Below are 25,842 nucleotides of genomic sequence, written 5' to 3'. Positions count from 1 at the left end.
TATACCGTTGACAAAACTTTATGTGGTCCATTTCCTTCTGATTAAGGAGAGAAGATACTGACAGTAACACATTCAGCTATGATTACTTAAGTATATGTTTTATCTTCTGTCTGTATCATTTTGCTTCTTCAACTGTTTCATATTGAATCTGATCTTTGGTCTTCTGCCTAAAGAAGCAAGCCATTCACTTTTCATTTAACCCAATCACCATTTATTTTTGATCACCCAGAGTCAGGGCAAGGAAACTCCTATGGCTATACATATATCATTTTTTAAAATTATTTTTCTGGGTTCATGATAGAAACACAGTTGTTCTAACTGGTGGGAAAGATGGAAATCATACACAGCAAAGAGCTAACAAAACCCTATGAGAACATAAGGGTCTGATCAAAGAGGTGCTGTTAAAGCAATACTCAAGGAGTTCTTTTTGCTTTTAAAAATCAAGCATGGGGTGACCTTTAAATCCTTATTTCCTGCAATGTGCTCTTTCTGATAGAAGTTATTACATCTGTCACCCAATAGGAAACAAATAGGACTCTTTCAAAAAGAGTGAGCAACACCTTGATTCCTAGTCTGGAAAATGTACTGCCTTGCACCAGTGCCACAGGGCAAAATGCCCATGTGTGAAACAGGTTTGTTTTTGTGCTTGGATCAAATGCAATAATTGCCGGCCTTTTTTGGCCAGAGGGGCCACATTGACAGGCAGCCTGCAAAGGTCATACCCCAGTGATGTCTTTGGCAAATGTATTTATGCACTTGCACATGCTGCGCATACAGGACACACACACATAAACTCACAACACAGCACACTTAGTCACCAGACATGCAGTCTCACATACATGCAGTCAAACATTCATACATGAACCCTCCCACAGACATGTAGAGGCATGGCCATCTTTAGCATATGCGCTGCTGGGATGCAAAGATCCACCCAGCGCCCCCAAATTAATGTTTATTAGGCTTATGTCACTATTATCATTTGATAAATAGCGCTCATGCCTGTGCAGCTCCAAAAGGAGTTTTGTTTGTGTGTGTGTTGTTTAAAACCAGCTTTTCTAAAGAAGACATTGGGAGTCAGTGTAAAGACTCCATGCATGCGCTTACAGTCATAGGGAGGTGTATGAAAGATGAAACGGGCGGGCATTGTGCACATGTGTGGGAGAGCCATCTCAGGCAGCCTTTCATTGTGGAAGCAACCTTATTTCTAGAGGAGCTGGGAGGGCCCTTGTGAGCGTGCATATACAAGTTCTTCTTGGGAAGGTTCCGGAGCCTGTACGCGCTCCCATTGCTAGATAGGTGCATTTTCTTTCTGTCTGTCTCTCCCTCTTTCCTGTCAATTTCCCTCCTCCTGGCTTTGGTGTGTGGAGCCAGTGTGGTGTAGTGGTTAAGAGCGGTAGTCACGTAATCTGGGTAACCGGGTTCGCGTCTCCGCTCCTCCACATGCAGCTGCTGGGTGACCTTGGGTCAGTCACACTTCTTTGAAGTCTCTCAGCCCCACTCATCTCACAGAGTGTTTGTTGTGGGGGAGGAAGGGAAAGGAGATTGTTAGCCGCTTTGAGACTCCTGAAGGGGAGTGAAAGGCGGGATATCAAATCCAAACTCCTCTTCTTCTTCTTTGGTGAGCAAGACTTTCCAGAGAGCTCTCCCTGCAGCAGCCTTAGCTTAGGTGGTGGCTTCAGTGGTGGGTGCCTGGAGCCCCCCAGAATTCAGCACCTGGGTGCCCCACACCCCTTGCACCCCCGGGTAAAGACGGCCCTGTGTAGAGGAATAGTAGGACATTCTAGCATTGGCAGTGGGAACCCCCAGCCCAAAGGCCTAATTCAGCCCTGCAGAAATCCATTTTCACCAAGCTTAACATCATATACTTGTAGGACAAGTAAAAACACACTTGCAAAGAAATTATTGGGAGCCTTGAAATGCACTCCTGATTGTTCCTTAGCAAGTCTGGCTTGCATTTTGCATCTTTGGCATTGGGTGCCAAAAACAAGCACTGCTGGAACTGGTGGCTGGAGCTAATCCCTGTTGAAAGAGGGATTTCCTTTCATCAGTTGCATAGCTTCTGATCAGAAACTTCAGATTGTAAGCATATCTCTGCCCAAAATGTAGCTTGAAGACAGCGCCAATCAGCTGACCTCAAGCCCTGCTGAAATTAGCTGTGCTGCAAAGGAAAAGGAGTCACCTGATATCATGCTGTCAGGTGATTGTCACATGAGCTGTCAAAGTGGCCTGCTGGGGTGGGACGGATACTGCTTCCCACCCCTGCTTTAGTATAAATGTTTTAAATCATTTGTTAACTATGGATTCAAGGCAATGGCTGTGTTTGCTATACCATGTTTATCAATATGAAAATGAGCCAAGACTCCCCCCAGGCTCACACAGTCCTCCCCTCCTCTCCTTCCCCAGTGTGGCTGGCACAAAGACGTTGGAAGTGTCTGCTTGAGTTTTGGATTAACCACAGTTTAGCATATCACCCAAACCCTAAAATGAGGCTAATTTTACTTGATAAAAACAAGTCTGCTTCATCAGCTATGTTTTAAAGTTGACCAATTTCAACAAACCATAATTAATTAGCCACAGCTTTTATGAATTCAGATGATATGGCAAGCTGCAGTTTAAAAAAGCAAAAGCTTCCAACTTCTTCTTTGTGGCTGCACCAGTAGAGGACAGTGAGTACAGAGGATTAGGCGTATTCTCATAACACTAAACTATGGCTACATCCAAACCAGCCCACAGAGAACATGAAAGCATTATGAAAGCATAAATAAAATGTATTCTTTCTTCTTCTTTTAATGTGTTGAGCTGTTGATACAGATTGTAAAGATAAATTTAAGGCAGTATCATTATCGATGTACAAATAAAGAATGTTATTGGAAAGTGTCACATTTGTGCCACACCGTGAGAGAAAATTGTGAGGTTGTCAGGCACCCCTGATTTGAATTTCTATGTGCTGCAATATAAATCATAATAACACCCTGAAATCGGTGGTATTAAACTCCAAAAAATGTTGAGCAAGCTGCATTCTAATTCGAATAAATAACAGGGAAGATGAAAGTAATACAACCGAATTCTGAACTGTGTCACTGCGAAGGAAGACAATTGAAGTCCATTTCAAATAATTATGATCGCATTGGTTCCTGTCAGGGTCTCTAATACTGGTTGAGACAGAGTGCTCTCATATACAAGTAAAGTGGTTACTACTAGCAATAATTTATTTTGCACTTTAAAAATTTAGCAAAATGCTTTGTAAGTCTTTATTACCTTTTCCTTCGTAGCTGCCTTGGGAGGTAAGAATGTAAGAAGAGCCCTCTTGGATTAAGCCATTGAGCATGACTTAAAATCAGCATCCCTCGCCCCATTTGGGATTCCCCGAAACTGGCATTCAGAGGCACACTGCCTCTGACAGGCAAGGGAGAACATAGCCAGCATGGCTAGTAGCCAATAATAGCCTTATATCCTTTATGAAATTGTCAAATATAATAAAATAAAATCTAAGAACAAGGTAGGTTGTTATGATTTCACAGCTATGAACATGAAAGGAAAAGATTTGCCCACAGGTGTTTAAAGGGGAGGGGTAGTGTGAAACCAGTATTTTAACCTCCTCCTGTGTTTAGCCATTTTAGTGCCGTTTTATACTGTTGTTTTTAATAATTGGCGTAATAGCCAAACTGGAGCAATGTCCAAATAGGGTCTCCAAAGCCCTAGTCCAACACACTAACCCAGTGGTTCCCAACCTTTTTTTGACCATGCCCCACCTAAGCGTCTCTAAAATCCTGATGCCCCCCCACCCCCGGTGACATATAATTCTTATTATTCAAAAGGTGAACTCCTATTCACGTGGAGGAAGCCTAAAAGGCCATTCACTGTTAATAACTCATTCTCAAATTGCTCCCCTTAAAAATCAAATTGCACCCTGTGGGGCATGTGCCCCACATTGGGAACCAGGACTCTAACCACTATACCTACCTGGCTTTTTATTAGGCTCTAAGATGGGTAGGCAACCTAAGGCCCAACCTAAGGCCCAATCGCCTTCTAAATCCGACCCGCAGGCGGTCCGGGAATCAGCGTGATTTTGCATGAGTAGAATGTGTCCTTTTATTTAAAATGCATCTCTGGGTTATTTGTGGGGCATAGGAATTCCTTCATATATATTTTTCAAAATATAGTCTGGCCCACCACATGGTCTGAGGGACGGTGGACCAGTTCACGGCTGAAAAAGGTTGCTGACCCCAGTGGCAGAGCGTCATGCACTGGGGAGTGGAGAGCAGGCGGGGCGGGGCTGGGGCGCGTCCTGGGGGCACGCTGCCCACAGGGGCGGGGCGCATCTCCTGGAGGCGTGGCGCACCATCCGCAGGGCGTGGCACTCATCCTGGGGGCAGGACGTGCCGCCTGCGGGGGCAGGGCGCCCAGCACAGACGGGGGGCAGCCGCAATGGCACCCTGCCGGGATCGCGCTGCCAGGGGCGGTGTGCTCCCCCCGCACTCCTCTTCCTCCGCCAGTGGCTGACCCCTGCTCTAAGTGGAGTGGTTTTAGGGTTGCACTGAGCTATAGAGACACGACAAAACAGTAAAAATATCTCACTGATTTGCAAAGTTCTTTGAGGCCCAGTGCAAGTGAAGGGGAATGCCCCCTTCTGTTCTTTAACTCATGTGTTCCTGTGGAGTTTGGCAAGCAGCAGAAGAAAACTCTCTGTGTTTGTACAACCTCATCCTTCTGGAAATCTACCCCAGTACTACCAGACATCCCTTTTCACACTGGCTTTTGTTATTCATTGACAGTTTTGATTCATATCTTCCTAATTTGTTTCTCAAATTGCCATCATTAGACACTTACTCCAGACGCTGAATCAAGTTGTTGACATTATATAGCCTTTTTCCTGCCCTCCTTTAATCTCTGTTTCGCTGCTTTTGTATTCTAATAAGGTTGGGTTATTACCCAGAATTTGTGCCCATCATGAATTCCGGCAGATCAGAATGTGTCAAAACAGTTCGTGGCGTTAGGTGCCATCTAATGCTTTTCAGCTGACAGAACATAAATATACAGTTTTCTCATTTCAGTGAGTCCTTTCTAATACCAAAGTTCAGCTTTATGATGGCATTTAACATGCCCTTTTCGCATATGAAGCCATCGTGTTGCGTCTCATCAATCATTGTTTGATTTTGGAACAAGCTGCAAAAACAGGCAGTGCTCTGCACTTCTTTGCAAACTTTAGCAATTATAGTCTTTGTTTTGCTCCGTGTCTAAGTGCAAGGCATTACTGAGGGGCAGCTAACCTTTTGCAAAATTTATACTCGCAGAGCAAAAGAGATTGTGAAAGGAGGCCTGCTTCAACCAAACTTCTTACAAGCCTTCTAAAGTCTAAATATGACAAAGATAAATTAACATTAAGGGGGGGAAATGAAAAGGGGATAATGGCTGCCACCAAAGCTGAAGGAGTAGTATTATCAACACTCTCTGACAGTCTGCGATAAGAATGGGAATAAGAAAAATGGCATTAACTCCAATAGAAATCTTAGCAGAAACAAATGTGCACAAAAGGTGGGCGCACATATGAATAGAATAATATAATAGTATTTAAGCACAATTTAATGTTATGGTTATTATAGAGTGAACTAAGTTTGTTATTTTATAAGTCAGATTTGACTTTGAAAGGGCTTTGATGTGAAGGTTTCAGCATGTTGCCTTTATATTTCTGATTTCATGAAGTCTAATGAATATGATACATGATATATTAATTCAAAGCACAGTGGTTCCCAAGCCAGGCTTTCACATGAACACAAAGCCTACATGATGGCTACAGCTGAAGGTAATTTTGTCCCTAGGTGTGCACACACACATATCATCACTAAACATCGGCAACATCAAAGCTTTCCTCATTGTAGATCCATCCCCATCAAACATTTCTTGTGGCCTTATCCGGGAGATGTGATTTTACACCTTGATTATTATTTTTAATCTTTTTTGCTTTTTCAGCTTTGCAATCTGCTGTTCAGGCTATTGGAATAAGGTTTCTTTGCTTCCCCAGCATACCTCTAACTTCCTTACCACATTACACGGTGCATTTAACATGAACCTTTTGAAAGAGAAGGTTGGAGATGCAGCCAATGACCTTCCAGGATGATTGAAATATGCTTCTGCTGAGATTCAGAATTTTTTTTTCCCTTCTGCCTCTTTCATCACATGGCTCTCCTTTGAGGTTCATCATCCACACTGGGCCTTGGGCAAGCAGCAGCTTAGCAAGGTCAGGAGAAAAGTGATGACGAACATAGCCGGAACATTACCCCATAGAGGGGAAAGGACCAAAAGAGCAAGCGAGGGGAGCCTGGCCTTAGACTTGGTCTTCATTAGGTTTGTGAGCTCAGATGCTTCTTGCACAAATAGAAAGAACAAGCAGAGCTGGAGGGGAGGGAGGGGAGAGAAAATTTAACCAGCAGCCAGGATTTAAGTAATCTTTCCGATTGTGAAAGGTTTTTAACTCATGCATGAGAACACTGACTTTGTATGTCAATGACAGATTTGGGGACAAAGTTGCTCCCTCTTACAGATACCTGAGAAACGTTGGTTTTGCAGATTCTGATACAAGCTGATCTGCACTTCTCAGACTAATGCACACACACACACACACACACACACACACACACGAAACTGGAGGCAAAGCGGCAGACTGGAAAGGCAAAGAGAGAGAGCCATGCCTGATTTCTGCTGGAATCCAAGGCTGTGGCTATGGGAGAAGCAAGATTGTGTTGGGGTGGTAATGCTATGAACCCCTCCACTGCAGGCTCAGGTTGTATATATAAACCATATATCATAAAGACATCATACTGTAGTCTCATTCCAAAAGAAAACATGAACCCTGGCTTAAGCGCTTGAAACTCCTGGAATCTCACACTGCTCAGAGATTGAGGTGAAATGCAACTCTCTCTCTCTCTCTCTCTCTCTCTCTCTCTCTCTCTCTCTCTCTGTGTGTGTGTGTGTGTAATAAGCACCAAAGCCTTGAAGAAAGACAGGCATTTTATTAAGCTGTGACTTTTACTACCGTACCCATTGACTGAGAGAATGCCTAGATCGGTTTTTTACTTTTAATACCCAAACCAGTCAAACACACAAACAAATAAGAGCATATATTCCCAGACCAATAACCTGTGAATGCAAAATGTCAAGGTAGTCTCTAAATTTCAACACAACATATAACTTTCAACCAGTTGCTTCATAAAGTAAATATCATAGGTAACAATGGCCCAGGGTTTCATCTCCATTCACAATGTACATTGACCAAATAATTCATCTAAATATATTATTTGGAGTGTATATAAAACATTCTAGATAATTTTTAGACCAATTATCCATATTTCCTGAATATGGAACAACATATACAGTGTGCCCTAGGCAGATATCTTCTACAGGCAATATTCCATAGCCAGACACAATTCCACTGAATATCATAAATATATTTGTACAGGAACAAAGGTGGCTACCACGTGTAACAACAACTGTGGAATCTCCCTGTTGAGTGCTGTGGGGAAAGCCTTTGCCTGTGTAGTTCTGAAGAGATTACAGACACTCACTGACAGAGTCTATCCTGAGCCACAATATGGTTTTAGAGCTCAGAGGGTCAACAGTTGACATGATTTTCTCACTGTGCCAGCTACAGGAGAAATGCTGAGAGTGGAGATGCCCCTTGAACATCCCCTTCATAAACCTGACAAAGGCCTTTGACCTCATCAGCTGAAAAGTGCTCTTCACACTGCAAAACAAGATAGGATGCCCACCTAAGCTTCAGAAGATGGTTGTGTGCTTCCATGAGAATATGTGCGGCACTGTCCAGTATGATGGCTCATCCTCAGACACCTTCCCTACAAAGAGTGATGCGTAATAGGGCTGTGTTCTTGCCCCAACTCCCTTTGGCATATTTTTCTCCCTGTTGCTCTCATATGCTCATTGGAAGACAGTGTGTATTTTCATTTGAAGAGTGATGGGTATCTGCTCAACCTGGCACATCTCCAAGCCAAGACAAAAGTGTGGTAGGTCCTCATCTGAGAGATGTTTGCAGATGATGCAGTATTGGCACTCCAAGAAAGCTCCACAGGGACACATTAACTGTTTTGCCCAGGCCTGCAGGAAGTTTGGCCTTACCATAAGCTTGACAACGGCCAACATTCTGGGTCAGGACATGGCCAGCACTCCACACATCAGCATTGGTGACCACATGCTTCAGGTGGTAGACAATTTTGTCTACCTGGGTCCCAGCATAACCAGCAACCTCTACATTGATGCTGAGCTGGACAAGTGTACAGTGGTACCTCTGATTATGGATTTAATTCATTTTGGGGTGCCGTGCGCACCCTGAAAAATCCATAACTAGAGGCACCGCTTCTGCACACACACATGGTACTATAGAGCGCTTCTGCACGCGCGCACAGAGTGCTTCTGCGCACATGTGAAACCCGGAAGTATACGCTTGTGGGTTTGCCGCGGCCATAACCCGAAGATTCTGTAACCTTGAGGTTACACAACACGAGGTACCACTGTATTGGCAAGGCAGCAATGGCTCACCTCTCCAAAAGGGTATGAGAGAACATGATGCTAGCATCCAATAACAAGATGAAGGTCTACCAGGCTTGTGTGTTGATCACGCTGTTGTATGGAAGTGAGTCATGGGCAACTTACAACCACCAAGAGCCCTCCACGTGCGCTGTGTCAGGAAGATTTTGGGCATCACATGGCATACCAGAGTCTCAAACAAATATGTGCTCTCTCAAGTCCACATTTCCAGTATGTTTGCACACCTCGGCAACAAACTTTGTGTTACGAAGATGTCTGCTAACATGACATGAAGGCTGGCAACATCAATACCGCTATGTGGAAATCCCTTGCAAACGACTGCAGTGCCTGGAGACAGCCAGGTCATGCATTCATAGCTCTGAGCAGAGGATGAATGACTGCTGGGAGGAGCACAGAGAAATGGCATGGTGTATCTGCATCAGCACAACCGGACACCTTCATCTGCCCTAGCTGCAACATAGCATGTATCTCCCTTATCAGTCTCTACAGCCACAGCAGACACTGCAACATCCCAACAGTTTGACCATCCCCCAAAGGTATACAACTCCATTGTCTTCTGAGACAGATGGATGCTAACAACACATCTGAGCTTTGTGGTGCCTTAACATACCTTTCTTTTCTCCTTCCATTTCCTTCTAAGTCAAAATTCTAAAATCTCTCACTGGTTCTACAGCTGTTTGCAGCCATTCCGGGAGACCTGCACATTATCTCAGCAAATGTTAGTGAAAATGGCATACAGAAATGTGTTGAAAATGCTTTTCAGAAATGTATAAGACAAAATTGCTAGAAACTAGCATGTTTAGGAGAAAGTCACACTAAAATGCTGGTGAATTTTCACAAGGACTTTTTTATTTTTAAAGCAAACTGATGTGGAAATGAGGAGGGCTGAACTTATTAAGACATGGGAAAATGAGTGAAACCAAAAGTGGCAGACTGCCAGCCATGACTAGTCATCACCACAACACTTCACAGAGTGGCTCTGCCCTCTCATGTGTACCATATTGCAGAAGCTCCTGCCGAATCTAAGCTACCGTATTTTTCGCTCTATAAGACGCACCAGACCATAAGATGCACCTAGTTTTTGGAAGAGGAAAACAAGAAAAAAATATTCTGAATCCCAGAAGCCAGGACAACAAGCAGGATCGCTGCGCAGCAATCTCGCTTGCTGTCCTGGCTTATGGGATAGTCACGCGCAGCCTCTCCCGGCCAGGGAAGCTGCGCACAGCTAAGCAAGAGCTTGTCAGGGCTGGAGGGGGAAGCCCTGGCTGCTCTGCCGACACCCGGGTTTCCCCCGCCAGCCCCAAAGAGCAGCTCAGGAGCGTGCCACACTCCAGCAATTTAGCTCCAGGGACCACACATTCGCTCCATAAGACGCACACACATTTCCCCTTAGTTTTTAAGAGAAAAAAAGTGTGTCTTGTGGAGCGAAAAATACGGTAGTTCCTACATTACAGCAATTCTGTGCAGCTGCTTTGCTCTGAGCTTGCCTGTGTGGCTCCATTTCCCCTCCCTCTTTTTGTGTGTGATTGGAGGAAGCTATGCAGCTGCTCCTCAGACAATCTCATGTCTACCTCATGTGCACAGCAGTGCCACAAGAGTACTGTGATCTGCACCATAAATGAAACCTAGGACTGCGGGAACTGAGGTGCACTTGCAGTTCATTTCTCAGGATACTTAGCCCAATTAATAATGCTGCTAAATTCAATCTCCAGCTCTGTGTGTCTCCTTGAAGCACACAGACTCTCTTTTGATGTCACTTACTGCTCAGAAATGTTTGCACTATCACAAACTGTTCCAAGATCTCTTGCTCTTCTTTGTTTACATTTCCTGAAAGAAGATTCCTTCTGGGTCAGAGAATGGGAGAGCCTGCTGTGCTGGTTGTATACTACATTGCATCCCATTAACTTTTGCTCCCCAAAATGAAATATTTCAGAGTCTTTGATCCATTCTGTTATGGGCGCACGAGTGGGATTTGTTCTCATATTCTTCCCAGCCAAGCAACATGAAGCCGTTAACATTTCTTCCAATTAATGGGACTGCTGCTGAAAATAAACCAAGCACCTGCAAGTAAAGGAAGGAAGCAGCAATAGGTATGTTTTAAGCAGCTCCCCCTCTGAAACTTTGGGGAACCCTTAATGAGCAAGGTCGCCCACAACTATACCCAGGATAGAATCACAACCAGGGAAGCCAAGGTATGAATATTTAATTTTGCAAATATTTAACATGTACTAAACCACAGTAATGAATATTTTAACATGTGAATTCCCCATCCAGGCAGTATTTCTGAACGTCCATGTTAAAAGCAAAACTATCAAGATATTTCATTTTGAAGCACTTTAACAGTAGATTCTATCTTTATTATTGTGCTGTTTGCATCTGGATATTTTCTACTTAGCCTGCTGACAGAAGCAGAGTCCAAACAGGCTTTGACACTGTGCCCTCTGATGGGCTACCTCTGACACTAGTTTGCTTACCAAGCAGCAAGAGCATACAGCCATACCTCGGGTTGAATGTGCTTCAGGATGAGCACGTTCGAGTTGCGCTCTGTAACGGAGTGTGTTACTTCCAGTTTTTGCCACTTGCGCATGCGCAGACGCTCAAAATGACGTCACGCACATGCGCAGAAGCGGCGAAAAGCGATGCGCGTGTGCGCAGACGTGCCGTCGCTGGTTAGGTTTGCTTCTAGATGCAAACGGGGCTCCAGAACAGATCCTGTTCGCATCTAGAGGTACCACTGTAGTTGCAGTCTCTCCAACATTTCTCTGATGAAAATAGGGACGTCCTATTCAACAACAACAACAACAACTTACCCTGCCCATCTCACTGGGTTGCCCAGCCACTCTGGGTGGCTTCCTATATATAAAAAGCTATAATAAAACATAGAACATTAAAAAAAAATACTTCTGTATACAGGCTGCCTTCAGATGTCTTCTAAAGGTTGTATAATTACTTGTCTCCTTGGCTCAGGAGTCACAAAGCTCTACACCCTCCAACATTTCTCCAATGAAAATAGGGACATCCTAAGGAAAAGCACGACATTATGTGATCAAATCAGAAACTGTAAATCCAGGAATGTCCCAGGGAAATAGAGACATTTGGAGGGTCTGTAGCTGGGTTTTGGAGCTGCTATTTTAATTACCTACAATACCATGGAGCAACAGAGCATCAGGACCAATGAGAGAAATTTAAACGACAGATCCCAGACCCAGCCAATTTTTTAAAGGTAGGCATGGATGGCAGGCTCTGCTGGGGCTTGTCATTTGAATTGCTCACTCCAGTATTTGGGTGTGTGATTCAAAAGCATCCTTCTTTTCTATTGCCTTTATGTCCCTTCAGGTGGTGTTGCTATTGCCTAAATGATCCTGTTTCATTTCTTCCTGGCGCTTTGCATCCTGCTCTCCCAGCATCGTTTCTTTAGCAGGGATGAATGAAATGCACAAGTGAAGTTTGTGTTCAAGGTTTCTGAATTTACAAGGTGATTGACTTCAGGCTAAAGTTCTGCAATTTCCCATCTGACTTTCATTACCTGTAAGAGGATAGCAAATGAACCTGAACTAAAAGTAATTACAGAAGCCTTGGAAGGGGGGGGCATTTTCTTTTAAACACATAATTGTGAGGACAGGAGTGCAAAATTCAAATGCCTTATCTATGCAGTGATCAGCTGCTTAAGCCCCACTCTGAGGCTGGTGCTTATAAAAGAAACTGAGATGTGTAAGCTTACAGGCAAGTATCAGTTCACTAAATTATGTTATCTGGCATCCTCCAAAGAATCTTTCTGTTTGTCTAACATTGTCTAATTGGTAGAGCCTTACTCACAGTTACAACCTCAGCCAGAAGTGGGATAAGAAGTTTACTCTGGCGGTTTTGACTGTGCCTCATATCAAAAGGTGTCTCTTTGAACTGCTCCAAATGAATGATTGAGGTATCAAAGGGAACCATCAACACAGATTATAGCTCAAGCTGAAATATTTAAAACACTTCTGAGAAAAAAGGGGAGGCATAATTGACTGAGTTACCTCCCTACCTGTTCCACGCAGCTTTCCCACCCTACAGCTTCACACAGCTCAGATCTGTTGCCTTTGGTTCTAGTTATTTATTTATTATTTCATTAAAAAATCATAGAATCTTAGAGCTGGAAGGGACTTCAAAAGTCATCTAGTCCAACCCCGCCTGCAAAGCAGGAATTTCAGCTAAAGCATCCATGGCAGATGACCATCCAGCCTCTGCTTAAAATTTATATACTGCTTGATTGATTGATTGATTGATTGATTGAAAGAAAGAAAGAAAGAAAAAAAAACCTCAAAGTAGTTTACAAAAAAAAAATAAAACAAGAAACTTCAAGAAAAATTTGCAACCATACTTTAAAACATGCAAAAGTTAAAATGCTAAATCAGATTAAAATTACCTGAAAATTGTAAGCATCTGGGTAGGCTTGTCTAAGGAAGAATGTTTTTAGTAGGTGCCAAAAAGAGTACAGTGGTACCTTGGTTCTCCGACTTAACCCATTCCGAAAGTCCATTCCAATACCAAAGCGTTCCAAAACCAAGGTGCGCTTTCCCATAGAAAGTAATGCATTCCAGACTTTTAAAAGCAACCCCTAAAACAGCAATTTAACAACCAGACCATTGATCCATAAAATGAAAGCAATAAACAATGTACTGCAGCCACACAATCAATCAATCAATCAGTAGCTGAACTGGGTCCTACACAGTCACAAAAACAAAACAAAAAAGCCGCAAAAACAAAAACTCAAAATAAATAGCAAAAACAGACAGACCTCAGCGTAACACTCAAAATGGAAGTGTGGCACTCAAATTGGAAGCGTAACACTCAAAACAGAGCATGTTTGGTTTCCAAAAAATGTTCACAAATCGGAACACTTACTTCCAGGTTTGCAGTGTTTGGGTTCCAAGTTGTTTGAGTACCAAGGTGTTTGAGAACCAAGGTATCACTGTACAGTGAAGGCCTGCTTGTGCCAAAGTGCAGGTGCTGCCACACTAAGCAATCAAGGATTTACCAGTGCAGAATGAGAATTATGTGGCGCCTGTAGTAATACCAATTCCACTGAGCGAAGCAGTCAAGTGGGCACATGCCTAGTGTTTTAAAAGGCATCAGAATCTGCCAGAACCAAAGAAGATGCATGATGGAGTGGGCTTGTAATTTAGTGGATAGATGTTGCACATGCTCACATTCTTGTGACTAACCTTTTTTTTTTTTTACTGCCACACTCTATTTATTTCTTTTAAAATTAATTTTAGTATATACTTCATAAAACTGGCATCTTCCGATTAGTAAAATAATATATGTTGTAGGATAATAATGGGTTGTTGTAAGAATTACAACTGTATTATGCTTGAGAAGCACATAAAAACGTTATGGAGTTGTGGATGATAATGAGGATTCATTTTGTGGTTATTCTTACACAATGCACAAGCTCTCTGATGGTGGAACACTGCGTGTTGGGAGCATTCGTTGATCTGCAGCCAGGGATTAGACAGCCCTTTTCAATTATTTTGATTTCCTGGCATTTTTGTCGCTTCAAACCTGCCCTCTAGAAACTGCTGCAAGCGCAGAAGTGAATTCTGCAGTAAGGTTATCCAGCATCTCCCCCCTCCCCCTCCCCCTCCCCCTCCCCCTGCCCCTCCAAAAAAGTTAGTTGAATTTTCTTCAAGTGATGGAAGTTGTGCCCAAGGACTCCAAATGACACAAAGAGGGGTTTTGACAAAAGAAATGCAAGCAGATAATACAGGATACAGAAAAAGGAAAGGAAAAATTGAGGCGCATATAACTAAAAGCAAGGACCAACAATAAAGAATTATTAAAATAGATCAGAAGCAGGAAACCATCTAGTGAGATGGATGGATCATTGGATGAAAGGGAATTAAAAGAAGAAAAGTAGGTTGCAGAGAAGCTAAATGAACTCTTTGCATCTGTCTTCACTGTAAAAGATGTAAGGGCTTTGGGTAGGAGTTATTCCATTCTAAAAATTGGACTATTAAATAACTTTTGACAGTCAGTCACCAAAGGGTCCTGGAAAAAAATCTGCCATTTGTGAGATAAAAAGACAGGTCCTTTATATGGATTGGTGATTAGGACCAGAGCAGGAATCAGATGCTTATGTAAGAAGTGGATTTCCTCAATGATCTGTTTCAGGACTGGTGTTTATAAACTTATTCATAAAAAAAAAAAAACTGGACTTGAAATATGACACAAGGAGTTGCAAATACAGTCATACCTTGGAAGTTGAACAAAATCCATTCTGGAAGTGCGTTCGACTACAGAGACCAAGGTGAAGCTTCCAATTGGTTTCTGATTGCGCAGGTGCACCAAAAACAATAACGGAAGCCGTGCCGGATGTTCGGCTTCTGAAAAAACGTTTGAAAACCGGAACATTCACTTCCGGTTTTCAATCTTTCAAGAGCCGGAATGTTTGACTCCCAAGGCATTCGGGAGCTGAGGAATGACTGTACTGTAATTTGAAAAACATGATGCACGACTGAGCACGAGTCCGCACAGCAGTAGAATGGTGCAGCACAAATGGCCAATGCTAGGGTTGCCAAATGTCCTCTTTTTCCAGGACGCATCCTCTTTTTCATGGGTATGTAAAATGAGAGTCGTCATAGCGATCTATAGTTAAAAGTAGAAGTCAGCAAATCTGCCTTGTTTTTTGCTCTTCAAAATAGAATGCTCTAAGTCAGGCATGTCCAAAGTCCATTTTGGGGGCCTAATCTGGCCCACCGGTCAGTTCAATCCAGCCCCACTTCATCAAATCTGGCCCTCTTTGAAAAAAAAGTTTGGGCACCCCTGCTCTAAGTGGAGAATCATTTCCAAAATTCAGAAAGTAACAGTGCCACCACAGCTGAAAAAAAATATTAGATTTGCTGCTAAGAATCTGTAAATTTAGTTAAGCCATACACTGGTCTGGTTCTTGACTTCTAAAACATTGATCTTGGTGGCAAAGACTTTATTTTTCTAGCCTTGCATCCATTGCTTCATCTCTGTGAACTTGAATGTAAATATTTGGATTCGAAAGGCACAGGGAGGAGAAAGCACAGCCAGCTGCATCTAGAGTAGATTGGTGCTGTTGCTCCTTTAGCTTCCAAGGAGTTGTTGTTTTATCTTAGCACCCCAGCAGAAGAAGAATGGAGAAGCCATGTCAAATAAGAAATAAAAATGAGGAATGCCTATGAAAGAGAGATATCATGAGAATCTGCCATTTAGGAATAATGAAAGGCATGGGCAGCTCAAGACAATTATGCAGCCTTACTAGAGGCCTGTCAGCTTTGATAACAAAGGCAGCCATCAATTTCTGTAAAAATGGCAACAGTGTGAATTGGAAATTCTGAAGCACCATTTAAGGTGGAAATGAGATTTTCTTCTGAACACATTTGTCTGTGTGTTCCTGTTGCACTTGAAACAGATCAGAAAGGAAGTGAGATGGTGAAAGTTTTGGGTGGAGCTATGTTGTTGTTGTTGTTCCTTCCTCTTCCCTACTTGAAATAAGTGCTTTTAAATGCCAAGGTTTTAAAGAAAACAAGCCACTTCCATCCACAAATGAGGCAATTTAAAACCAAAGGGGTGAATCTCACTGAATTTCCTCAGAATGCATCACACACTGTGATCAACTTCTACTATTTAGCTGTTCAAAAAGGAGCATTCAGCCCAAGTATTAACATCTGATTAGTTAGGAAAAGAGTTGGAAGTAGCAATCTTTTTTCATTTATTTGTTGACCACGCTTAACTTTTCACATCTGCTTGGAGCATCTAAAGTTGCTCTTTTAAGGCAAAGCAGTGGATCGATTAAGTAGCCGCATGTCTGTACTTAACAAGCGTTTGAGACATTTCCATACTGAGAATGATCAATGTTTGGGGCAATCTTCCATGCAGAGTGATGGAGGCCCTGCCAGCTGAGCAAAAATAATCCATAGAGTACATTTAATGGAATAATGGGAAATTGCAGAATTAGCTTAAATTAGTTTATATAACATGACTTGGGAAGGAAAGGCTGTTGGTATGCACAAGACTTGTTTATTTAACAGCATTCTGATTCAGATTTGAGAATGTTTCCACAAACTCTGTTTTCAAAAAATGCAGTTTGATTAAAAAAACAACAACAGAAAATTGAGATTTTTTTTTTATGTGTGCATGAGTGGCATACAATGATCCACACACATGGAGTTTGAGTCTTCCACTTTTCGTAGCTATACCACTCTTTCCTATCCACAACATTGAGTGGTCCTTGATGGAAGGTTTCCATCTCCCTTCAGAAACTCCTGCCCTGCTTTCCACTACCTTATCCTGTTCTGGGCATGCAATCGGATAGTTGTGTACCTGTGCAAATACATTTACAGAAGTGTGCAATTACTAGCAATTCATTATCTTATTTCAGTTTACTAGTTTCGAAACTGTAGCACCGGTTAGAGTCTTGTTACCTATAGGTGAGGTAGTCTATTTCCTAGACATGCACCCTGCCAGGAAAAAGGTGTCTGGTCAAATAATAAAGTAAGAGGCATCAAAAACACACTGGTACTTCCCTAGTTACTTCAAAGCCATGAGCAGCAGAATAGAGACTCTCTCACAATAGAAGCAGTAGCCACCTTTTTAATTATGGGAATGTGGATTGGGAAGTGTGTAGGAAGTGAGAAATGGCAGCACAAATTTGAATGCTTGTAGATTATGCTACATCAGTGTTGCTACAGCAGTTGGGGGGAAAGTGTCACGGGGTCTCTCTAAACCAAGCCTGCACATCCTGTGATCAGACCCACCAAGCAGAAGTGAACACAGGGCAGCAGCCATGTGCATGGCCTACCACATGCATGATCATCTTCCAGTTGATCAAGCCCCTGGTGGGAGTGGGTGCTTTGTGGATGAGTTTAAGCAAATGTGTTTTAAACAGATGACATAACAAAGCATTGGTGGGACACACAATGCGGTGAGAGACCCTCCTGTGCATAGTGATGTTGGATGGAACTGTTTCCATTCCTATCATTCTTCCACGGGAAATTTTCCACTTCAAAAAACGAGTGGAGTGGGAGATCTGCAAGCAGAGAAGGAGGTCTCTTTGTGGCAGGTGCCAGAACTTCTGCGGCCATCCATCTTCCTCATTGGTGCTCTAACAGGCATAGGAATGAAGGGCTGTATCAGGGCACTTCAGGAAGGTTTGCACACACACGGTTCAAAGACCTTCCATCACACCCTCCAACAAAGAAGGGAAATTATGCCAGCCTTGGCATCCTTTTCCTCTGCCCACCCTCTCCAAACATTCTTTCCCCACTGATTGGCAAGAAACTGGCAAAGCTGTGGATTTGGTGGTTCTTCTGCCATGTCAGGAGTCCAGGTTCCCAGCTTGATAACACAGTAAGCGTAGTTAATTAAAAAGGATGGTTTATTGTCAAAAAAACAGATAGCTCCAGATGGCTCTAACACAGCCTCCGACATCATCAATCAAGATGACCCTTCTGAAGACTTCTTCCGTTTTCTTCTACAGAAGATGGAGAACTTTTGCGTCTTACATCTCTTGTTTTGTTTCTGGTCTAACAGCCCTCCCTGTAGTTGACTCTGAGGAGGGGTTGGATCAGCTCCCCCCTCCTCCCTTTCTGACAAACTACTTCCTCTCTCTTCCCGCCATTTTGAACTTCCCAAGAGCTTTGACTGAGTTCCAGCCCACTCTCAGCTGTTCCCTTATTGCCCGGCATTCCAAGGGGAGTGGGAGTTGGCACTAGCTGCTGTACATCCTGCGTGAAAGTTAACTCTCTCTGTTCCTGGCTGCTTTCTTCCATTGGCTGCAAACCTTCAATGGGAGCTGGCTCATTCCTGACATGCCATGAATTCTCCCTCTTCCAGCCCCTCAGCATAGCTCTGCCAAATAGTGGCACTTTAGCCCCAACCACTAAAACCCACGGGATTTAGATTACCCATGGCTGACATATTGCATGGATTTCAATAGTACCAATGCATGGCTAACTTAGGACTCGTCCACACTTCCACATGTCCGATGCCCGGAAAGCATTGGTTCAAGTGGTTTTTTTTGCTTACTCCATGCTTTCTAGGCACAGGTTCAAGTACCTTTGCCTTTGGTTTGCCGCTTTCCCCCAGAAAACCCACACTGTAGTGCTAACTTGGAATAAATATCAACCCATGGAAAACCCCATTGCCATTTGTTCCAATTCCATGCTAAACCACGGATTTTCCCAAAGAAAAGCAGCAAAGAGCAAAGAGAAGTGTGGATGAGCCTTTAGTCTGGATCCAACCCAATGAACAGGTTTATTAACAAATAAATAAAGATGAAATACAGTTGCTGATACAGGGCATGTCCCTTTAAGCCTCCACTTCCCACGGTTCCCGCTGCCCCCGCCCGTTTTCCAGGTCATTGGCCTATTAAGTATTGTGTCTTTTTCTCTCATACACACTTTTAAAAATAAAATACTTTGCAACAGTGACAGGCAGCGTTAGAAACAATTGCAGCAGAGATTTAAAAAATACTTGGGAGTTTAAAGTCCTGGGAAATCGTATTGAAAGCGTGTATATACAACGCTCTTTCAATATGATAAAATTATGGTTAACAGTTTTCAATGCCTTCAAATATTCCCTTAAATTTAAATAATGTAAGGGAAGTGTATTCTGTTGAACTGTAACATCTGCAAACATTTACAGGTATTTCCATAAAAATAATTTCCAAGTAAAGCTTTGAATTTGTTTGAATATAATGTTTAAGGTCACTAACATTTAAGTGTGCTTTATTAAGGCTCCCCCGCCTGTTGTTTCAAATATTTCTGTGCAACCACATTTGTGTGCTATGGTGGAGAGGAAACCTTTTGAAATATTAAATGGAATTAGCCAGCGTCCATTAAAAAAAAAGTTGCTTACCAGACATGAGTCAAACACACCAAACCATTAGGTCCCAAACCATTTAAGACAACGTTTGCCACCCTGGTGGCCTTCAGATGTTTAGGCTAAGGCTGAATTAGGGCATGGAAAAATTGCCAGGAACGTCCCATCGTTGCCTGGGTTGGCCCCAGTGAAATGAATTGAATCTGAGCAAGAGAATCATATTGCACAGGAAAACTTCCTCTGTTGGGTAGAGTTACCAACAGCGTTCAGAAGAGTGGACTTTGACATCAAGGAAAATGGAAATAAAAGCTGCCATGGAGTCTCAGAGGACCGAAAATTCTGGGAACTACTCAAGTCCCAGTCCTCGCTCATCTCGAAGTATCAACTTCAATGATTAATTCGTAGTGCAACCATTTCACAGCTTCCATTAAGCTTTTATATTTAACAGGAAATCCTCAAGGAGGAAACAAACCTCTCAGCAAGAATTTAAAGCCAAAATCTACAAAATAAAGTCAGTTATAATATACCCCTTTATCCTGTCTCTCAGGAGTGCTTTCATTCGCTGCCTTTTCAGGCAAATTTGAAGCCCACAATCCCCCAGTCCCATCTGGACCAGTTCTGTCACTTAACTCCATTAACATTTCTCTTTTTCCAGAGCTTTTGCTTTGATGGGAAGAACCCCCCTAAAACCTTCAGTTTTCACAGAATCACAGAAATCTGAGGCAACTCTTTGACATGTCACTCTTTTGTTCCTAGAATGGTGCCTGTCCATATCTTTTACTCTGCTCTCACTTTACTCTGCTTCCTCCCAAATTGTGCTGTTCTTCACACATTTAAAGCACACAACTCCCCCCTAAAAAAATCCTGGGAACTGTAGTGTACCCTTCCAGAGCTATAGTTCCCAACACCCTTAACAAACTACATACCCAGAATTCTTTGGGGGTGCCATGTACTTTAAAAGGTAAAGGGACCCCTGACCATTATGTCCAGTCATGACCAACTCTGGGGTCGCGGCACTCATCTCGCTTTATTGGCCAAGGGAGCCGGCGTACAGCTTCCGGGTCATGTGTCCAGCATGACTAAGCCACTTCTGGTGAACCAGAGCAGCACACGGAAATGCCATTTACCTTCCCGCTGGAGCGGTACCTATTTATCTACTTGCACTTTGACGTGCTTTCGAACTGCTAGGTTGGCAGGAGCAGGGACCGAGCAACAGGAGCTCACCCCGTCATGGGGATTCAAACTGCTGACCTTCTGATCGGCAAGTCCTAGAGCTGGTCCAAAAAAACATTTTGCCTCTTGCCCACCCCAACAGCAGACAGGACTGTCAGTTGAATCTTAGTTCTGCACGAGTGAAGAGACAGTATCCTACACCACACCAGGAGGCAGCAAGCTAGCTTAGCATACTGCATGGTGCACACACAGCACTGTCCTTTGACAGAGTGGCATGGCAGGGGCTCAGGAGGAACGGCCACTACTGCTCCCACTCAACATGTGTACCTCACACCCGTTGTCTGAGACTGCTGAGCCCCGTACCATCCTTGACCCTAACAAGGAATGGACTATATGTCTTTCATACCTGGCTCTTGTTGGTAGATCTTGATGTTCTATTAACAAGCCAGCAAAGCATGGAATCTGCCCACACCCTATGTATATGATCAGATCTTCAAATTAACAAAAGTGAACACTCATTCCCGCTACCACAGTCTGCAACAGATTGCTGGTGTGTCTAGGGAGGCACCTTCCCTTAACAGCAGGTCATGAAGTCCATTTATAAACCAACTCTTCACGCAGGATTCAGTCATAGCTTGCCAATGAACATAGCCTGGTTTTTTTTGCATTGCCAGCTTCAGATCTCTCTAGAAGGTTTCGCTTCAATTAAACCCTCCATTGGACGGGAATGGACAGCAAAAGCTCCATTGAACAGCTTTCTCAGTGTGAACGAATAAAGATACATTATAAAGGCTCCCTTTCCTGACTTCTCCTAGCTTGCCATTTCCTCCTGCATTTTAGAAGGGCCAGGCTTCCTTAATAGCAATTTTGAAGTAGTAACTAGACATGGTATTCGTTTTCATTTAATGAGAGCCACAAGGAGGTCACTGGTCCCACAGCACATGGAGAGGAAAAGGGTTAAACCTCCCATCCCATCTCCTATTAAAAACTTTTTGCGGTTTCTAATTACGCATTAAGCAAAGTGGTGGGGAATCTTTTTTTTAGACCAAGGGCCATATTCTCAAATGGGAAAGCTTGGGGGGGCACATGAGCATGATGAGCACGGCCAGAGGCAAAAGTGCACAGACCTATGGCTATGACTCTTACCTTTGTGCAGCCAGGCCAAAGTCAGAGCTTTCTACACACCCCCAATGTACTCCCCACCATCTCTCCGTTCGCCATCCAACAAGCAAGAAGCAATATCCCTGTTTAAGGACTCACTCCAAAGCAGAGCCAGCAAGGGATGAAGCCTAAAGAAAGACCAAAGAGTTGAACAGAGAGGCCTTGAGGGCTACCTTCCTGTGCTCCTTGCCCCAGGCCTGAGGTTCCCCAAGCATCACATCTACTTTGGCCCAAAGTGATCGTCATGGAGGAGAGGACTATGGATGACTACAAGTCACAATAGCTATGCTCTGTCTACACAGTTGGAGGCAGCAATGCTTCTTAATACAATGGTACCTCGGGTTACAGACGCTTCAGGTTACAGATGCTTCAGGTTGCAGACTCCGCTAACCAAGAAATAGTACCTTGGGTTACTAATAATAATAAATTTTATTTATACCCCGCCCTCCCCAGCCAAGACTGGGCTCAGGGCGGCTAACAACCGATAATAAAAACAAGTTGATTAAAATACAATTTAAAAAACAAGAACTTTGCTTCAGGATGAGAACAGAAATCGCCCTGCAGCGGCAGCAGGAGGCCCCATTAGCTAAAGTGGTACCTCAGGTTAAGAACAGTTTCAGGTTAAGAACAGACCTCCGGAATGAATTAAGTTCTTAACCCGAGGTACCACTGTACCAGTTGCTGGAAACCACAAGGGCAGGGAAAGAGCTCTTTCGCTCAGACCTGCACACTGGTTTCCCACAGGCAACTCTTCAGCCACTATGAGAATGGGAAGCTAGAGCAGATGGGTCATTGGCCCAATCCAGCAGGCGCTTCTTATGTTCTTTTGTTGTGATAACTGATTGCAGGGACCATAAACTGCACAAGGAAGCTGCAGGTGATCTTTTTTGTCACTCGCCTTTTGAAATATTGTCCAGATGAGTCCACTCAATTCACAAAGACTCAGAAGTCACAGTTTGCTTGGTACTCAGTGATCTATGATATATAATTGAGATGTGAGTGTCCACCGTGATGCTTGTGCCCAGACAATTGTGATACTTCCTTCAATAAGCAAGCTTTCTTAAATGACCACTCCAGAAATACACATCCTAGGAACATGACTAAAGTTCCAAATCCTGCTTAGAACAGAATGATAACAGGTCTCATCCACATCATCAATTTAAAACACACAGATTCCCCTCAAAAGTATAGTTTACCCTGGTAGTTTACCCCTCGCAGAGCTAAATTTCTCAGTGCTTGGGATTCTTGGGGGAAAGCATAGTGGTTCAAATTAATGGAGGTGGCCATGGAAGACCAGTAGGTCAGCAGTAAGGAGACAATGCAGCAGCATCTGCTGGCTGGAGGCGCTACATGCCTAATCACTGCAGCAATCATTGCGGCATGTTTCGCAGCCCTCAGCCTCTTTATAATGATCTGTTCTTCAAGCGACTTCAAATTAAGACCACCCGTTCAAGACCAATGCAACATAACAATGGAACCCATACCCCCTGAATTTAACCACAAGGCTATTAAGGTAATAGGCATTAGTGTAAGATCTTTCCCTGAGGAGCATTTATTTCATTTTGTGGTTAACAGTTTCATACTGTATTACAGCTTGCCCTTGTCATGCCAGCAGCCTGCCTCCTTCCAAGCTGGCAAATTTAACTCTGCCTTCTATGGTTTCCTGCTCTTTTCTGCCATTAATAAGGAAATTCTGGACAGCTTTCTGTTCTTTTCCTCTCTATATCCTGGGGGGAAAGTGATGTTTTTAAGTGAAGGGGCAATTTGATCTAGGGAGAAAAGGGCAGAGTAAACAGGCAAAATACCAGAGGACGAAGGAAATTGCATCCCCTTAATGGCAAAACGCTGCACTTTAATTAGGAAAATGCCTCGCAAGTACCTCAGGATGGCTTATGGCACTGGAGGTAGTTTAGCATTCTGTCTCCTGTTGCTTCCTGTTGCTGATTTGAGAGACAAGGCGAGAGGAAGAGGGAGAACTCCTCTCTGCTCCACCAGAATTACAAAAAAGGAGTCACCACCACTGGCAGAATGTGGCTGAGAGTCATTGATAGATCTATTCTCCACGAAGAGGTCTAATCCTTTTTCAAATTGTGGAAGCGCTTCCTTGAGGAGGCGGAGGGAAACTATCTGAACCTCCACTGCACAACACATGGGCAATAGATGCACTTTGTTCCTCTTCCATAACCCTTTTCTGGTATCATTCTCCTGCGATTACAATCAGGCAGGAGTGAGAGACCATTCTTCCAAGCTCCACCCTCTCCAACCTGCCTTTCCCATATCAGAGTGGAAAGAGTTGATGGCCTGCTGTACACAGGTGGACTCCCCATATGGTTAAGAATCCTGGTCGTGTTATAAATCACAGCACTCTCACTCTGTCCCTTTCAAATATTCCCAAGGACTCCTGTACAGGGCTGAGTTCTGGGGCGGAGGGAATGATTCTGCAGTTTCAAGCAGAAGCTGGCTGCCCATGGCTCCTACATTGTCACTACCCACTCACCCTGGAGAGGCTTAGCACTTAAAAATAATAATAATAATACGGCAAAGATGTATGGATAAACTCATAAAAGTTATATGGACATTTTTTAAAAAATGAAGGGGAACAGGTCACATGCAGCAGCACATGGGAAGTTGTGTCAAGTGCTTGATTTGCTGGTCTGGATGAGGGTGGTCATGTGACAATCCTCTAAGGATATAATAAGAGCCTCCAGGAACAGGCCAATGCCCCATCTAGTCAAGCATCCTGGTCTCACAGTGGCCAACCAGATGCCTGAGGGAAACCCACAAGAAGGACCTGACTGCAACACCACTCTCTCTCCCTACCTGTGATTCCCAGCAACTGGTATTCAGAGCCATACTGCTTCCAACAATGTAGGTAAAACATAGCCATCCCCCCCCCCATAAATTTGTTTTTTTTTTATAAAATTTTTATTGGTTTTACAACATTTTTAAGAAAAACAAACAAACATTAAAAATGACAAACATACACGTATAGTTTCAAACATATTTTCATAAACCTCTTTTCTTGGACTTCCCCATACCCCCCCTCTCTGCATCCCAATGTCCGTAGTTCAACTAGCAACTCCCAATTGTTACTTTCCAATCTCTATCCTCTTGGTCCTCTTTTATAATCTAACCTTATATCCCTGTACCCCTTTGTTTCTGGAAACCACGGCATTTTAGCATTCATTAAGTTTGTAGTAGTCCTTAAGATAACTTTTAAATTTTCTCCATTCTTCTTCTACCGTCTCTTTTCGTTGGTCACGGATTCTGCCTGTCATCTCGGCCAGTGTCATATAGTCCATCACTTTCATCTGCCATTCTTCCAAAGTGGGTAAATCTTGTGTCTTCCAATACTTTGCGATGAGTATTCTTGCTGCTGTTGTGGCATACATGAAAAAAGCTCTATCTTTCTTTGTCACCAATTGGCCGACAATGCCCAAGAGAAAGGCCTCTGGTTTTTTAGAGAAGGTACATTTAAGTACCTTTTTCATTTCATTATAGATCATCTCCCAGAAGGCCTTAATCTTCGGGCATGTCCACCAAAGGTGATAAAAGGTACCTTCAGTCTCTTTACACTTCCAACATTTGTTATCGGGCAAATGATAGATTTTTGCCAGCTTGACTGGGGTCATGTACCACCTGTATACCATTTTCATAGTGTTTTCCTTTAAGGCATTACATGCCGTAAATTTTATACCGGTGTTCCATAACCATTCCCAGTCAGCTGACATAATATTGTGTCCAACATCCTGAGCCCACTTAATCATTGCCGATTTAACTGTTTCATCCTGTGTATTCCATTTCAACAACAAGTTGTACATTCTAGATAAATTCTTAGTGTTGGGTTCTAACAGTTCAGTTTCTAATTTTGATTTTTCCACCTGGAAACCGACTTTCCTGTCCTGTTTAAAAAATTCCATTATTTGGCGGTATTGGAACCAATTTTCTACTTTATGCTTCAATTTCTCCTGACTTTGTAATTTGAACTTATCTCCATCCTGTTCTAAAATTTCCCAATACTTCGGCCATCCGACCTCCATATTGAGTTTCTTCACTGCTTTAGCCTCCACTGGCGACACCCATCTAGGGGTTTTGTTTTCCAATAGATCTTTATATCTT

The sequence above is a fragment of the Podarcis liolepis genome (assembly GCF_965112155.1).
Source record: "Podarcis liolepis genome assembly, chromosome: 1".
NCBI classification, from domain to species: Eukaryota; Metazoa; Chordata; class Lepidosauria; order Squamata; family Lacertidae; genus Podarcis; species Podarcis liolepis.
This window is presented reverse-complemented; position numbering follows the sequence as displayed.